Raw genomic sequence first — 18,434 nt, 5'->3', positions numbered from 1 at the left:
TTTTTTTGCTATAGGGTAGAGGGCCTGGGAATATCAGGCTAGCTGATGCTGTGAGTGCTAACAGATGAGCCACCCATGCTGCTGAGTGTGGGGCCAGTGGTTATGGATCCCTGTTCAGGTTCTGCTGATGTTGACACTGTTGGGAGATCCAGCCACCACTGATCCAGGTGGGGTGGTTCCTACCCACTGTTGCTGTGGCTGGTAGGGCCTACTGTGCCCAATTGTGGATCAGATCTTCATCGCTCCACTAGGTTTTTGCTGGTCTCTCCTTTCCTGGTACTTTGTCAGGGAAAAGAAATCCAGATACATCTATACAAAGTTCTAGAAATAATAAGTCTAATCTTCAGTAATAGAAATTAGAATAACAGTTGTCCTGGGGTGAGGAGGTAGGAATTAATTAGAAAGAGACACAAGGGAACTTTCTGGAATGACGGGAATGTTCTATCTCTTCGTTAGAATGGTTATGTGAGTGCATCACTTGTCAAGACTCATAGAAATATATCTAAAAAGTGCATTCTATTATATGTCAATTATATCATATCTGAAAAGTGAGAAAAGTTTGTATTAGTCTGACAAATTGGCAAGGGTCAGATCTTGAATAGCTTAATAAGTGGGTGAATCAATCAGGCTATTCAGATTTTGTCCTTGTGGTGATGGAGATACACTGGAGTATTCGAAGCTGAATTGTGCTTCAGTAAATTATGCATCTCAGGAGGGTAACTCCATGGAAACATAGAGGAGACTTACTGAACTCTAAGCAAAGCCCACAGAAGAAATGTGAGAACCACAAGGAAGGAGGGGCCGTGTGGATTGCGAAGGGCAAGGTGTTTGGATGATGTTGAATGGACTTGGTCATTCATCAGGTGTTTAAGATGGAGGCAAAGGAGGGCTTTGGATGGCTCCTAAGTTGCGTCCATGGGTTGGTTGGTAGATGCTGTCCTGTAGTTGAGCGATGAGATGTAGCAGGCCGGGCAGGAACTCAGGTGATGAGGGGAGCATAGTGTTTCAGGGACATCAAAAACTCAGTAATCAAGACAAAGGCAGGATCAGAAGGGGGTGTGTTTGTATATGAAGATCATGGGTTTTGTATGGACACATTGATTTTTCAAGTGTGAAGGACTGAGGCCAATGGCACAGAGAAATCTGGCTTTAAAGTTCCAAACAGCATTAATTCTTTCAGGGCATGACGGGGGATTCTAGAGCAGCTGGCTTTAACATTATGGGTTGGCATTCTATACAAAATTTTCCAAAGAAGTTTTTATTAGAATCTCAGTGTGGTTCATGACTCAACAGGTTAAGAATCACTAGAGCACAGTTTAGTGAAGCAGAGACAGGGTAAAAGAAATTGCACGTGAAGTTTTTTTTGTTGTTTTGTTTTGTTTAGTAAAATAGGAAGCAAGGTCGTTGGAAAGTGAACCAGTAAAGTGCCTTAGGGAGGCAGAAGAAAATGGACAGTTTAGAACAGCTGCTGGGGAGAGTAAGAGAAAGAGTCACCTCAAGATAATTAAAGAGGTTGGTGAGTATCAGCGACGGCTCAGTTGACTAATTCCAAAAGCAAAAGGTTCTAAGAAAAGGTTTTGTGTCATGGCATAATGTTTGAATAAGTATGTATCTTCTCAATTGACCTCTGGGAGGTAAATAAGACTCATTCATACATGCAAGTTGATTTGTTTCCTAAAATTGCAGTCATATGATTTTATAGACATGACTTGTATTGGAATGATAAATCCAAATGACTTTTTGTTATTTTTAGTAGTCACCATTTAGAAAATGGTCACATTAGAAGTCCTTAAACACTTGATAAAGCAAACAATTTCTTTTAACTAAACGCTTCACCAATCCTACAAATGTCACTGATCAAAGTCGGCACTGTTAGGGATTTAAACTGAAAGTAAGTAGCACACGAAAGCAGGGAAGATTCTGGAGCCATAAAACCATAATCTTCTCTTAAAGTACGGGATCCCTTTGCTTTGTTAGGGTTGAGAGGTATAGTTTTGCTATGAAGTAGATAAAGGCATCAGAAGGAAGGTGACAAAGGATAACAAGTCAGGGTATTTTTCATAAGCAGAAAGAAGGAATGCTTTGCTTTGTACTAGACACTCCAACATCTAAGGAGGTTTGTGAAATAATAAAGTAACTACGTTCCACTTTCATCAAATGCAAGTGATCGTACTGTCTTTTCAAGTGTCAAGTGATCTCCCCCACAAAAGGAATATATATGTTGCTAATATTTTGCAACTATTTATTGAGCGGCTGATATCTCCCAGCTTCGAGTGGTAACAAATTGCGTTTATGTGGAGAATAAAGTGTGATGCTATAATTAGGCAGGTGCATTACTTGAGTAACAAGAAATAAATGTAGAGAAGATAGTATCACAATAGCTATGCATGGAGTCAAAAGCAAAAGAAGATCCCATTTCCGCCCCTCCCCAGCTCCTGGCAAGCCCTATCCTTAAAAACACTCTCAATCGCAATTCCTGGTGAAAAGCTTTCCCTAATTTCCTCAGCAGGCCTTGGTTCTTTCTTGTCTACAGTTCTATGTGACTTCCCCTGCAGTTATAGCACTTACCACGTTTTGCGCTGGATTACTAGTAAGTGTGCTGTTCTTCACAACATTAAAAGCGAAGAAATGGGGCTTTCTCGTTCTCATGGATCTTCCAATACAGGATATAATATGCGGTCCAGCCTGACAGTCAATATCATAAGGAGAGGTTTGGTAGTGGGAACAGATTCACACTGTTCTCTCTTCTCCAGGCTCATTTAACTAACCCAAGGACCACCAGCAAGCATAATCACCAACCACATTCCCTTCCTCTCCTCCACTTTCTCTGCCTCCTTAGCTGTGTTTGGGTGAACACCCTTTGAGAGACGGGCATAAAAAGATAGTAGAAAAGCCCTATTTTCATCAGTTAGGTAATATACTATATTAAAAACAGTAAACTTTGGGAGCAAACAATCCCACCTCCCAAACCTTGTACAAATATATCTTCTGACCAATTCTATCCTATCCAACACAATCTCTCTAAGCTTTAGATCTCCCACTGGAAAAATGTAGACATGTGGTGAGTTTAAATGAGACAATTAAGCATTTAATTCACTGGCTGCCTTCGAGTTAAATGTGCAATAAATTTAGTTCTTCTTACTAGTATTGTTATCAAATAATCTATGTACCCATTTTAAGGGAAATGGCCTCATTGACATCCAGCATAACAAAATTTTTTGATTGTCATATTAATTAATACGTGTTAATATAAAAAGAGAACAAACTCCCAACAATTATAAAACAGAATACATTTACAAAAACAGTAAGACCAAAAAATTAAATTAACAAAATGTATTTAATTTAAGAGATGCTGAAATAAATTTTCTCTTCAAAAACTGAATCTGGGCTCAGTGCCACGTTCTCTGTGTGATGACTGAATTCTACCACTTATCTCTCCACGAACTTCAGAGAAAGAGGCATCAGCTCACCACGCCATGACATTACTTGACTTTCAGTTGGCTTAGATCAATCATGGTACGGTTCTCATCTCCTTACAAGATGATCCAAAGAATTCGTAAACATAAATGGAATCAAGACAATAAAAATATCTGATCAAATTTGAATACAGAGTAGTCATTCAGATGATTACATAGTATTATGCTATATTCATTGTTCTTATTTGATAATTTGCTTTTTCACTGATCAGTACATTTTTGAAATATGTTGTTTTATTATAGATCAAATTCATTTATTTCAACAGGCACACATTTTTTGTAATCCTTCCCTATTAATGAAAGTTTAAGTAATTCCAAAACTCTTCCCATTTAAAAAGGTGCAGTGAATATCCGTGTGTATGTCTCTTTGTGTTAACAACCAGGCGCAGAGCATTCCATACTTATATTCAGGCTCATACTCATATTCTCTCTCTCTCGCTTATCTCTCATTCTCTATTTCTGTTTTTACCTCTATCTCTTATTACTTCCAGTTTACCCCACATGTAACGCACATATATGCACGCACATACACCAAATGTTAGGTCACTGGTTTATAAAATAAAAATCATATTATACGTACTTCTTTGCATTTTATTTTTATTTTTCATTATTTGTTTTGTTTTTATTTCTAATTGTGGCAAAGACACATAACAAAATTTACCATGCCAACCATTTTTTTTTATTTTAATGATTTTTTTTATTATATTATGTTAATCACCATACAGTACCTCCCCGGATTCCGATGTAAAGTTCGATGCTTCATTAGTTGCGTATAACACCATGCAATACGTGCCCTCCTTACTACCCATCACCAGACTATCCCATTCCCCCACCCCCCTCTGAAGTCTTCAGTTTGTTTCTCATAGTCCATAGTCTCTCATGTTTCATTCCCCCTTCTGATTACCCCCCTTTTCTTTATCCCTTTCTTCCCCTACCGATCATCCTAGTTCTTATGTTCCATAGATGAGAGAAATCATATGATAATTGTCTTTCTCTGCTTGACTTATTTCACTTAGCATTATCTCCTCCAGTGCCGTCCATGTTGCAGCAAATGTTGAGAATTCGTTCTTTCTGATAGCTGAGTAATATTCCATTGTATATATGGACCACAGCTTCTTAATCCAGTCATCTGTTGAAGGGCATCTCGGCTCCTTCCATGATTTGGCTATTGTGGACAATGCAGCTATGAACATTGGGGTGCATATGGCCCTTCTCTTTACTACGTCTGTATCTTTGGGGTAAACACCCAGTAGTGCAATGGCTGGGTCATAGGGTAGTTCAATTTTTAACTTTTTAAGGGACCTCCACACTGTTTTCCAGAGTGGCTGTACCAACTTGCATTCCCACCAACAATGTAGGAGGGATCCCCTTTCTCCACATCCTCTCCAACAATTGTTGTTTCTTGCCTTGTCTATCTTTGCCATTCTAACTGGCGTAAGGTGGTATCTCAGTGTGGTTTTGATTTGAATTTCCCTGATGGCTAATGATTTTGAACATTTTTTCATGTGTCTGTTAGCCATTTGTATGTCTTCATTGGAAAAGTGTCTGTTCATATCTTCTGCCCATTTTATGATTTGTTTATTTGTTTCTCGTGTATTGAGTTTGAGAAGTTCTTTGTAGATCTTGGATACCAGTCCTTTATCTGTGGTGTCCTTTGCAAATATATTCTCCCATTCCGTGGGCTGTCTCTTAGTTTTTTTGACTGTTTCCTTGGCTGTGCAGAAGCTCTTTATCCTGATAAAGTCCCATAAGTTCATTTTATCTTTTATTTCTCTTGCCTTTGGAGATGTGTCGTGAAAAAGGTTGCTCTGGCCGATGTCATAGAAGTTGTTGCCTATGTTCTCCTCTAGAATTTTGATGGATTCCTGTCTCACATTGAGGTCTTTCATCCATTTGGAGTTTATTTTTGTGTATGGTGTGAGAGAGTGGTCAAGTTTCATTCTTTTGCATGTAGCTGTCCAATTTTCCCAGCACCATTTATTGAAGAGACTGTCTTTTTTCCACCGGATGTTTTTTCCTGCTTTATCAAAGATTAGTTGCCCAAAGAGCCGAGGGTCCATTTCTGGGTTCTCTATTCTGTTCCATTGGTCGATGTGTCTGTTTTTGTGCCAGTACCATGCTGTCTTTGTGATCACAGCTTTGTAGTACAGCTCGAAATCCGGCATTGTGATGCCCCCAGCTTTGTTTTTCCTTTTCAACAGTTCCTTGGAGATTCGGGGCCTTTTCTGGTTCCATACAAATTTAAGGACTATTTGTTCCAGTTCTTTGAAAAATGTCCTCGGTATTTTGATCGGGATAGCATTGAAAGTGTAGATTGCTCTGGGTAGTATGGACATTTTAACTATGTTAATTCTTCCAATCCATGAGCATGGAATATTTTTCCATCTTTTTATGTCTTCCTCAATATCTTTCAAAAGTGATCTATAGTTTCTAGCATATAGGTCCTTTACGTCTCTGGTTAAGTTAATTCCAAGGTAACGCATGGTTTTTGGTGTTATTGTAAATGGGATGGATTCCCTAATTTCTCTTTCTTCAGTCTCGTTATTCGTGTATAGAAATGCAACTGATTTCTGGGCATTGATTTTGTATCCTGCCACCTTACTGAATTGTTCTATAACTTCTAATAGTTTGGGAGTGGATTCCTTTGGGTTTTCCATATAGAGTATCATGTCATCTGCAAAGAGAGACAGTTTGACTTCTTCTTTGCCGATTTGGATACCTTTGATCCCTTTTTGTCTTCTGATTGCTGTTGCAAGGACTTCTAGTACTATGTTGAATAATAGTGGCGAGAGTGGGCATCCTTGTCGTGTTCCTGATCTTAAGGGAAAGGCTTCCAGCTTTTCCCCATTGAGAATAATGCTTGCAGTAGGCTTTTCATAGATGGCTTTTATGAGATTGAGAAATGTACCCTCTATTCCTACACTCTGAAGGGTTTTAATCAGGAAAGGATGCTGTATTTTGTCAAATGCTTTTTCTGCATCAATTGAGAGGATCATATGGTTCTTGAGTCTTTTCTTGTTGATATGATGTATCACATTGATTGATTTGCGAGTGTTGAACCATGCTTGCATCCCAGGTATGAATCCCACTTGGTCATGATGGATAATCCTTTTAATGTACTGTTGGATTCTATTAGCAAGGATCTTGTTGAGGATTTTGGCATCCATATTCATTAGAGAAATCGGTCTGTAATTCTCCTTTTTGAGGGGGTCTTTGCCTGGTTTGGGGATCAAGGTAATATTAGCCTCATAGAATGAGTTTGGTAGCTTTCCTTCTGTTTCTATTTTTTGAAATAGCTTTAGGAGAATAGGTATTATTTCTTCTTTGAATGTTTGGTAGAATTCCCCAGGAAAACCGTCTGGGCCTGGAGTTTTATTATTTGGAAGGTTGTTTATCACTGACTCAATTTCTTCATAGTTAATTGGCCTATTTAAGAAATCTATTTCTTCCTGTTTCAGTCTTGGTAGTTTATAGGTTTCCAGGAAGGCCTCCATCTCTTCCAGATTGTTTAGTTTTTTGGCATATAGCTGTTGATAAAAGTTTCTAATAATCCTTGCAATTTCAATGGTGCTGGTCGTGACCTCTCCCTTTTCAGTCATAATTTTAATAATCTCAGTCCTTTCTCTTTGTTTTTGGACAAGTTTTGCCAGTGGTCTATCAATTTTATGGATTCTCTCAAAGAACCAGCTTCTAGTCCTGTTGATCTGCTCTACTGTGGTTCTGGTCTCTAATTCATTGATTTCTGCTCTAATCTTGGTCAACTCCTTCCTTGTCAGTGGGTTAGGCCTGTCCCTCTGTTGCTGTTCCAGTTTCTTGAGGTGAGAATATAGAAACTGCATTTTAGATTTTTCTATTCTTTTGAGTGAGGCTTGGATGGCTATGTATTTCCCCCTTAGGACTGCCTTTGCAGTATCCCATAGGTTTTGGACCGTTGTGTATTCATTCTCGTTGGTCTCCATAAATTGTTTAATTTGTTTTTTGATTTCCTGGTTTATCGAGTCATTCTTGAGCAGGATGGTTCTTAGCCTCCAAGTGTTTGAGTTTCTTCCAGGTTTTTCCTTGTGGTTGAGTTCCAATTTCAGAGCGTTGTGGTCTGAGAATATGCAGGGGATAATTTCAATCTTTTGGTATCGGTTGAGACCGTTTTGTGTCCCAGGACATGATCTATTCTTGAGAATGTTCCATGGGCATTAGAATAGAATGAGTATTCTTTGGTTCTGGGGTGTAGTGTTCTATATATATCTATGAGGTCCAACTCATTGAGTATGGCATGCCAACCATTTTTAAGTGTACTGTTCAGTAGTGTTAAGTGTATTTGCATTGTTATGCAACAGATCTCCAGAGGTTTTTCACCTTGCAAAAGTACAACTCTATGCTCACTCCTTAAATAATAAGTCCTCATTTCCTTCTTCTTCCAGCCCCTGGTAATCATTCCACTTTCTGATTCTATAAATTTGACTACTTTAGATAGCTCATGTAATGAAATCATATAGAAAGCTGACAACTAAATCCTTACATACATGGTCAAATCATCTTTAATAAGGGTGCCAAGGCCATTCAATAGGGAAAGTCTCTTCAATAAATGGTCTTGATGATAGGCTGGTGATGGGTAGTAAGGAGGGCACGTATTGCATGGTGCACTGGGTGTTATACGCAACTAATGAATCATCGAACTTTACATCAAAAACCAGGGATGTACTGTATGGTGACTAACATAATATAATAAAAAAAATATTTTTAAAAAAAAGAACAAATGGTCTTGAGAAAACTAGATAGCATTATGCAAAATGTCACATGCTACAACACAGATAAAACTTGGGGACATACTGCACTTTAATTTTAAACATAACAATTTTAAACTCAACAATAAATTGAGGCAATCCTCTCAAATCCTTTGAAATTCTTTCAAATCAGTATCCATCTCACATACTATTTCCTGTGGCTGCATGTTTTTATATTTTTCATGGTATGGCTGCTGCTTAGTTTATTCAAACATTCTTCATTGATAAAGATTCATTTGTTTCCAGTTTAGTGCACTATAAAATATATAAATATTTTAAATATATCTCTATATATTTGCCACATTTTATTATTAATTTCTATGTGTATGGGGCTATAAGATACAGCATATAGCCAGTACTATTCTTATGGCTTAGTGTGGGGTTATTTTGGGGTGGGGGGGTGTAAATATATAGATATTTTTGTAATTGTTCTAGTTTTTCCACAGATATTATAACATACTCTCTATTTCAATGAACATTCCTTATATCCATATTAGGATGATTGTTTATTTCATCTATTCTTTACATTTTTGTGTCTAATACAATGGATTGAGATATATTGAAATATCCCAGTATGATTTTATTTTTTCAAGTTTTCTTTGAATTCTTCGTAATTTGCTTTTTATTTTTATTTTTTATTTTTTTAAAAGATTTTATTTATTTATTTGACAGAGAGATAGCCAGCGAGAGAGGGAACACAGCAGGAGAGTGGGAGAGGAAGAAGCAGGCTCCCAGCGGAGGAGCCTGATGTGGGACTCGATCCCGAAACGCCGGGATCACGCCCCGAGCCAAAAGTAGATGCCCAACCACTGCGCTACCCAGGCGCCCCAGTAATTTGCTTTTTAAAATGTCATTTGTCTTTGTAGTGTTTTTAATCCTGAACTAATATTTGTTTTGCATTTCTGCCAGTCATCTCCCCCTTTTTGTTTTAGCAAACAACTACCCATTCTTTTTTTTTTTTTAAATATTTTATTTATTTATCCATTTAGACAGAGAGAGAGAGCAAGTGGTGGAAGGGGCAGAAGGAGAGGAAGAGAATCTCAAGCAGACTCCTTGCTGAGCATGAAGCCTGAGCCAGGACTTGATCTCATGACCTTGAAAGCTCATCCATAGCTGAAATCAAGAGTCAGACACTTAACCAACTGAGCCACCCAGGCACCCCTGCCCATTCCTTTATATTCTACTTTGTAAAATATATTTTAATACAGTTCTTATAAATTCATTTTAATAGCATTTAGCCCATTCCCATTTACAAAGCCCTGATATATTCTATTCCTCTTGTCTTATGTATGTTTACTATTTGTCATTCCCTCTTTCACCTCTGCAGTATATTTGCTGAATTTATCAAGTCACTATGTTTTCTCTTGTGAGCCTTTTTGAAAGACAATTATATAGATGTATGTATGTATATATACACGTATATATACACATATACATACAGATTTCCACAATTTGTGAAATGCTTGAAAACATTAATAACATGATAAATGATTTAAAGTACTGTTGCTTTTAAAAAACACAAATATGATCATAAAATAATTAAGATTTTGTGTACCTGAAAACACACTCAACTGGTATTTAGGCAGGAAGCAACTTCTCATTGTAGGGATTTCATATTCTCTGAACCAATTCTAGTGAATGTGGTAAGAACAGTAGCTTGACTGTGCAATAATAAGGTATCTTGGTTTCCTTTGTAAACTTACATCAGAGACCTGTCTACTGTGAATAACCACTTGGATTGAAAGTAAGTCACTTGATGAAAGTGCCCTTTAATGAACTGTGTTTGCAATTTTCTAAATGACAGCCATGAGGCCAGAACATAATTACAACTCCTCCCTAAATGATGGGAATATTTTCACTAATCAGGCCAGGATGCTATTATGTATTAATGTCATTACTAAGAAAAACTTAAGAATAGTTTAATTAAAAGTTGAATCTGTTCGAGGCTAGAAAGACCATCACTGAATCCAGCTGTTTGTCATTCTTTGTAATCAACTTTCTTTGCATTAAATGGCAAGAGTAATGTGTTCAGATCAGGGAGTTGCATTACCATGCACTGTTGTAAAGGGAGGAAGAGCAGCTGATTCCTCTTCCTCATGCTACAAATACATTTTTTTTGCAAAATCACTAAAAATTCTAGCCCTTCTGGTCCATTTGATTGCAGACTGTATACTCTAAATCGATTATGTTGGCTGAGCCTCACGAGCCAAGTTGAATGCATAGAGTTAGTGGTATTATCACTAAAGGTCATCTCCACACAGCCTTTTGAATTATTTACTATTCCATTTATTAAATGTGTAACTGGGAAAATCAGTTAACTATATATATACACAGATATATATAACTTGTGATATAGTTATAGATATATAATTTTATTAAACTTCAGATATATATATTTTATATATATACAAATATATGTGTGTGTGTGTGTGTGTGTGTGTATCCTGCCAATTTTAAATGGGATATAATAGGTAGGAGGTAGCAGCAAGTCATCACTGGTGTATCAACAAAATAAAGAAAATTATAAAATTATAGCTTTTGAAGATACCAGAGAGCTGTGATCAAAGATAAGATGCATTTAAATTCCAAAGTGTGAGCAGTCATTCTTAGGTGAGCTGACACCACTGATTATTTTCTCACCTGAGAAGATTTTCTGGGTCCGGGCATGAACAGAATACTTTACATGCCATAAATAGAAGGAGTCCAGCAAAAGAAAATTGGCAACAACAACAAAATAGAGGAAATTTCCACATGGGCCCCATGACAGTTTAGAATCTAGAGGAACAGGATTACAATTACACTATACCTCTCGTCAGTAACCATGCAAGCCCAAAAGAGCATCTAGTGAAATATTTAAAGTGTAAAAAGAAAATAAGTGAATCAACCTAGAATTCTACATCCAGTGAAATTAACCTTCAGAAGGAAGGAAAAAATAAAGACTTTCTCAGATGAATTTAGCTGAAGGAATTCATGACCAGCAGAAATGCTCTCTGGGAAACATTAAAAATCCTTCAGGCTGAAGGAAAATAATATCGTTCAGAAACTTGTGTCTACATAAAGGAATAGTGTTGGAGAAGGGATACATGAAGGTAAAATAAAATATTTCATTTTTCTTGTTCTTTTTTTAAATATTTTTTTTTATTTGTCAGAGAGAGAGCAAGAGATTACAAGCAGGGGGACAGCAGGCAAAGGGAGAGGCAGGCTCCCCGCTGAGCATAGAGCCTAATGCGGGACTCGATCCCAGGACCCTGGGATCATGACCTGAGCCAAAGGCAGATGCTTAACTGACTGAGCCACACAGGCATCCCTTTCTTGCTCTTAATGAATCTAATAAATAACTGTTCAGAGTAATAATAGTGCCAACATATTGAGTGCTTACACCAAATGGACAAGTGAAATGAATGACAGCAGTGTTGTAAGATATGGGAGGAAGAATTAGAAGTACTCCATTATAAGATAGCTGTATTACCTATAAAGTACCATTCAAAAGTTGATTTAGATTAGTTTAGATTACTTCGGTCACTCTAGTGCAACCACTAAATATTTTTTTTAAAGTGGTATAATTGGTACACTATGAGAAGAGAGAAAAATGCAATCATATGAAATGCTTAACGAAGACCAGAAAAGGCAGAAAAAGAGAGAAAAAAGAAATAAAGAACAGTTGCAACAAATGGAGAACATTTATAGACATGGTAGATATTAATCCAACTATATCAATAATCACTTTAAATATGAATGGCTTAAACACACCAATTAAATGACAGAGATTCTCAGAATGGTTGAAAATATACTCAACTCCTTATTGTCTACAAGAAACTCACTTCACACATGAAGACATAAATAGATTCAGAGTAAAGGGATGGAGAAAAAAACACTATGCCACAATTAATTAGAAGGAAGCTAAGTAGCTATATTAATTTCCAACAAAGCAGATTTCAGGACAAGGAAAATATTAGGGATGAAGAAAGGCACTACACAATGACCAAGGGGTCAAAACATCAAGAAGAGAAAATATTCCTTAATAAGAATATATCTAATAATAGAGTGCCAAAGTAGCTGAGACAAAACAGAGAGAGGTGAAAGGATACATAGAAAATCCACCAATATTGTTGGAAATTTCATCCATCTCTTCTTCAGTAATTGATAGATCGAGCAGGCAGAGAACACATGAAGGGAGGTGAATGCATACTGCTTTCTGAAAAAAGCCAGTTTGAAAGGGCGTCCTACTGTCTGATTCCAATTTTCTGACTTTGTGGAAATGCAAAAACTTTAGAGACCATAAAAATATCAGGATTTCCAGAGGGTTGGGGGGAATGTGGTGGAGTGGAAGGAATGGGTGGAGAAGAATGGAGGATTAGGGAATTTGTGAACAGTGAAGCTATTCTGTGTGGTGCCGCATTTTTGGACACAAGAGATTATTCATTTGTCAGAGCCCAAAATTTATATTGGAGACACAAAACTAATGTGAATGACCGGATTATAATGGTAGCTTTATGCATTTCATAAGAGGGAAAACGTTGAGATTCTTCCATGCAGTTGGAAATGAGGCAAACTACCTTTCCCTCTGAGTGTTCAGTCATCAAAATGATATCGGAGCAGACATATACAGAATGACTCTAAAAGGAAAGAACAGTTCCCAGGTTATGGAAATATCGAGAGATCTTAAATCATCCCAAGAAAGGAAATACTAACAAAAAGAGGGAACATTTTCCCACAGTTCCGCTCCAGAAGCCTAAGAAAGCCAAGAGAGGCACTGAGAAATAAATGGCATCACTCAGGAGGAAAAGTAACTTATCAGGAAAGATGGAGTGTTGGCCGATGGTTTTGCTATGTACAGTTGCACTGAACAGACAAATTATGTGTCCATGTATGCACAGTCCTTCACAGCATAGTGCTTTTAAGTGATGTTATCTGTTTAAAAAAGTGGGGTTATGAAATACAATTGTTCTCTGTTCTTTCTCTTCACTAGCATTGAAATTAATTATTTAAATTGAAATGATTAGAAGCTCTATATTTAATAAAAAGTAAAAAAGCTCTATATTTAATTTAGAAAGGTAGATGAATTATCAGCACTTAAATAATTTATTAATATGCATGAATTAATTAGCCCTCTACAGTTATATACTATATTCAATTTCTTAAAAAATATCTGTATTTTCCAATAAAATGAAAGAAAAATTTAGGGCCTATAAGCAGTAGTGTGATGAAATGTTTAACAACAGGCTCCCCTCCTCCCCTGCAGAAGGCTCCTATATGTAGCATTGCCAATTTGTGTGGTGTAAGTACTCTCACCACGTGTGGTTTCAGCCATGGGTACATCTTTTTTTTTTTTTTTTTAAGATTTTATTTATTCATTTGACAGAGATAGAGACAGCCAGTGAGAGAGGGAACACAAGCAGGGGGAGTGGGAGAGGAAGAAGCAGGCTTCCAGCAGAGGAGTCTGACGTGGGTCTCGATCTCATAACGCCGGGATCACGCCCTGAGCTGAAGGCAGACGCTTAATGACTGAGCCACCCAGGCCCCCCAGCCATGTGTACATCTGATCTGGGGGGGAGGTAGGTGCTATCTGGTGTCCGCACACCCCTAGAAACGGCATACTTTGATTTTGTGGTTTTCCTTGCCTGTGTTATTAGTTGCTCCTGGACCTTTGTTTAATGACTCTTGGAGGGCTAGTTTTTCCCATGGCAAAACAAGTATGAGTATCTGGAGTCTCTCAATACATCTGGGATTTCTAAGAAAATCAGCAGTAAGTGAATGTTTAAATGTCATCGAAACAGTGAAGAGCTTCATCCATTCCCCAAGAGGTGGTAGGTGTGAGAGGAGGCAGGTGGAAGTGTCCGTTTTCCCGTGCATCATTAGTTTGTGAAGGAGCATTCTAGGTTTAGATTCAGAGAACCTCATCCAGATATTTCACTTTGGACTAAAATATTAAAACATCTGCTTTTTTCTTTCATCATGTTTTGAAAGGAAGGATAATGTGGTTGTATGGCAGAAGTGGAAGGGGGGAGCTGGCAGGATCATGTAACAGCCATGAATGTTCCATAATCAGGTCTAACCCCCCAGTCCTTCCCCTCTCTGTGCATCCTCAGACCCAGGAGGAATCAGCAGGCTCACTCTTATTACGAGAGAGCTAGCAGGTGGCCACACAGCATCTAAACTAACACATAAGCAAGTCTTCTCTTTCACACTCTAATTCTTGTGTCCTAGTGTGTCCCTATTGTTTGCAAAATGATCCATTCCAGAACAAAAACAGTAAAAATGGAGGAATTTTGAACTTACAACAACAAATTATCNTTTTCTATCATCTCTATATGTACACATGTATCTAAAATTTCATTTGAATTTTCAAATTCAAATTTCATTTGAATTTTCTCCATTCAAATTGTCGGTCCCAACAGTGATTTTGTATATATTTCATATATAGATTTGGATCTCCTTTTACAATATTTTGGTGTTATTTTGTTTCATCTGTCACTTGGAGATAGCTCATGCATTTTATTTGTTCACTAATTGATATTGTGTTTGTTGCCTTTATCTAACTGATTAGTACTGTCTTTATTGAGGGGGTTTATCTACTTATCCTTATTACAAACGTATTTGAATTATTTTTTGTCACCTTATATATTTCTCTTTTCTGTTTACTAAATATCTTGTTAGTTTCAACTTTTTCTCTTTTTTAAGCTTCAGATGGATTGATGCTATGCTTTTATGTTTATTTTATTTTATTTTTTTTGCTTTTGTCATTAACTTTTTTAGTGGTTGGGGAATTACTTCTATTATTTTTGAGGTCACTCTTAAATGTTTAATACGTATTTCAAATTTTAGTTCTTATTGCAAGTGCTAAAACCAATTGTCATCTCCAGACTCTTCCCAAATAAGACAGAACTCTTACTTTTTTGCATCCCTGTATATCTCCTCTTCCATCTCCCAATAGAGTTTTGTATAGAAACTTAATTTAGCTTGTTTCTAAATATATTCTGATACATACAGTTATAGATGGGCAGTGATATCCTAGATAGATAGATAGATAGATAGATAGATAGATGATAGATAGATAGATGATAGATAGATTAGATAGATAGATAGAGAGATAGATAGATAGATAGATAGAAGATACAAATGGATAGTAAAACACAGATGTCTTCAAGATTCGGTGTTGCTGATAAGAATTCTTTTTTTTTTTTTTTAAGATTTTATTTATTTATTTGGCAGAGAGAGAGACAGCTAGCGAGAGAGGGAACACAAGCAGGGGGAGTGGGAGAGGAAGAAGCAGGCTCATAGCAGAGGAGCCTGATGTGGGGCTCGAACCCATAACGCCGGGATCACGCCCTGAGCCAAAGGAAGACGCTTAACCGCTGTGCCACCCAGGCGCCCCGCTGATAAGAATTCTGATATCCATCTCACTCCAACTTTTTGGTGGTCAACCTGCTTTTTCTCTCTCGTTGATATAAGTATTTTCTCTGTCTCCTTCTTTATATGTGTGTGTCTGCCATTGTGTTTACTGTTAACTTTAGTTTGGTGTGTATGCTTGATGATTTTTTCCAATATGAGGGAAATGACTTTCTGTTCTGAGAAACTCTGAGCAACTTATTTCTTCAAAAGTTGCCTCTCCAGCCTCCTCTCTATTAGATACAGGTTAGAGCTAGCAGATCTAGCTTCCAAAGCTTCAATTTGCTTTTGAAAATTTTTCATCTCTTGCGTGTGTTTAGTTGTGTTTTTGGCGAAATCTTCCAGGCAGTAGTTCACAGTTCAGTTGCTCTCAGTTTTGTATTCAACATATACAGAGGTTTCTTTTGTTTAAGAAATATTTTTATTTATAAGAATTTAATCATTTTCTTTTCTTAGTTTTCTTTTATAATTCTTAACCTCCTCTTCTCTTGTTCATGGTTGGTAACCTGTTGTCTTGTTTTAAGGGCACTACTCCTGTTTCTCATGGAGGGTGTTAAGCACACTTCCTTTATTTATTTATTTTTAAAGATTTTATTTATTTATTAGACAGAGAGAGACAGCCAGCGAGAGAGGGAACACAAGCAGGGGGAGTGGGAGAGGAAGAAGCAGGCTCATAGCAGAGGAGCCTGAAGTGGGGCTCGAACCCATAACGCCGGGATCACGCCCTGAGCCGAAGGAAGACGCTTAACCGCTGTGCCACCCAGGCGCCCCGCTGATAAGAATTCTGATATCCATCTCACTCCAACTTTTTGGTGGTCAACCTGCTTTTTCTCTCTCGTTGATATAAGTATTTTCTCTGTCTCCTTCTTTATATGTGTGTGTCTGCCATTGTGTTTACTGTTAACTTTAGTTTGGTGTGTATGCTTGATGATTTTTTCCAATATGAGGGAAATGACTTTCTGTTCTGAGAAACTCTGAGCAACTTATTTCTTCAAAAGTTGCCTCTCCAGCCTCCTCTCTATTAGATACAGGTTAGAGCTAGCAGATCTAGCTTCCAAAGCTTCAATTTGCTTTTGAAAATTTTTCATCTCTTGCGTGTGTTTAGTTGTGTTTTTGGCGAAATCTTCCAGGCAGTAGTTCACAGTTCAGTTGCTCTCAGTTTTGTATTCAACATATACAGAGGTTTCTTTTGTTTAAGAAATATTTTTATTTATAAGAATTTAATCATTTTCTTTTCTTAGTTTTCTTTTATAATTCTTAACCTCCTCTTCTCTTGTTCATGGTTGGTAACCTGTTGTCTTGTTTTAAGGGCACTACTCCTGTTTCTCATGGAGGGTGTTAAGCACACTTCCTTTATTTATTTATTTTTAAAGATTTTATTTATTTATTAGACAGAGAGAGACAGCCAGCGAGAGAGGGAACACAAGCAGGGGGAGTGGGAGAGGAAGAAGCAGGCTCATAGCGGAGGAGCCCGAAGTGGGGTTCGATCCCATAACGCCGGGATCACGCCCTGAGCTGAAGGCAGACGCTTAACTGCTGTGCCACCCAGGCGCCCCAGCACACTTCCTTTAAAAGCCTATCAAATTGCTCTGCTCCCCCTTTTCCTCTCTCACGTGTCTTCCATTTGTGCAACATGTTGCTCTGCCTTTCACGGAGATTACTAAGAGCAAAGTTTTGTTTTGTGTTGTTGTTGTTTTTTTTTAAGATTTTATTTATTAGAGAGAGAGAGTGAGCACAAGTAGGGAGGAGGGGCAGAAGAAGATGGAGAAGCAGACTCCACATTGATCAGGGAGCCTGACATGGGGCTCCATCCCAGGACCCCGAGATCATGACCTGAGCCCAAGGCAGACACTGAACCAACTGAGCCACCCAGGCGACCAAGAGCAAAGGGTTTTGATGTGATGGTTTTACGGTGGAAAGTTGCAGTGTCCCTTTCTGTGGTCATGCCCATGGCTTGCCGACCAGGGCAGCTGAGCTTCCTGCCAGGTGGTTCCTGGCTCCCAAAATTCCAGCGCACCAGGAGGGATGGAACATAAACGGTGAGTCCACGTAAAGGACAGCTTAGAACTGGCGCAGTGTCACTTCTTCCACATTTGATTCGTTAACCCAGGTACCACACAGCCTCGGATTCTATGTGGGAGGGGCTGCACCAGTGTGTGAAGAATGGTTCTCTTTGAAGGGACTCTTCCGAGCTCAGCTACTGAATAGGAGAGAACAAACGTGTCCCTGCTTGTTGGAATGCAGTTAGTCGTCCCACACACTGTTGCAATGGTGTCTTTTGTTTCTTCACTGAGGTCCAATGATTGTTTCAATATATTAACGTACAAAACTCTGCAGCTTTGAACTTCCCAAGTAGAATTAATTAATACCTGAATAACTCTCACCATGGAAAAAGAATTTTCACAATATATCTTTGAAAAGAAAATCATGTTATTTTATTTCACTTTTATTTTTACTTAAAGAAAAAGAAGTTGTGGTCCATATATACAATGGAATATTACTCAGCTATCAGAAAGAACGAGTTCTCAACATTTGCTGCAACATGGACGGCACTGGAGGAGATAATGCTAAGTGAAATAAGTCAAGCAGAGAAAGACAATTATCATATGATTTCTCTCATCTATGGAACATAAGAACTAGGATGATCGGTAGGGGAAGAAAGGGATAAAGAAAAGGGGGGTAATCAGAAGGGGGAATGAAACATGAGAGACTATGGACTATGAGAAACAAACTGAAGACTTCAGAGGGGAGGGGGTGGGGGAATGGGATAGACTGGTGATGGGTAGTA

The sequence above is a fragment of the Ailuropoda melanoleuca genome, chromosome 14 (genome assembly GCF_002007445.2).
Source record: "Ailuropoda melanoleuca isolate Jingjing chromosome 14, ASM200744v2, whole genome shotgun sequence".
In the NCBI taxonomy this organism is placed as follows: domain Eukaryota; kingdom Metazoa; phylum Chordata; class Mammalia; order Carnivora; family Ursidae; genus Ailuropoda; species Ailuropoda melanoleuca.
The sequence above is the reverse complement of the archived record's forward strand: the minus strand, read 5'-3'. Positions refer to the sequence as shown.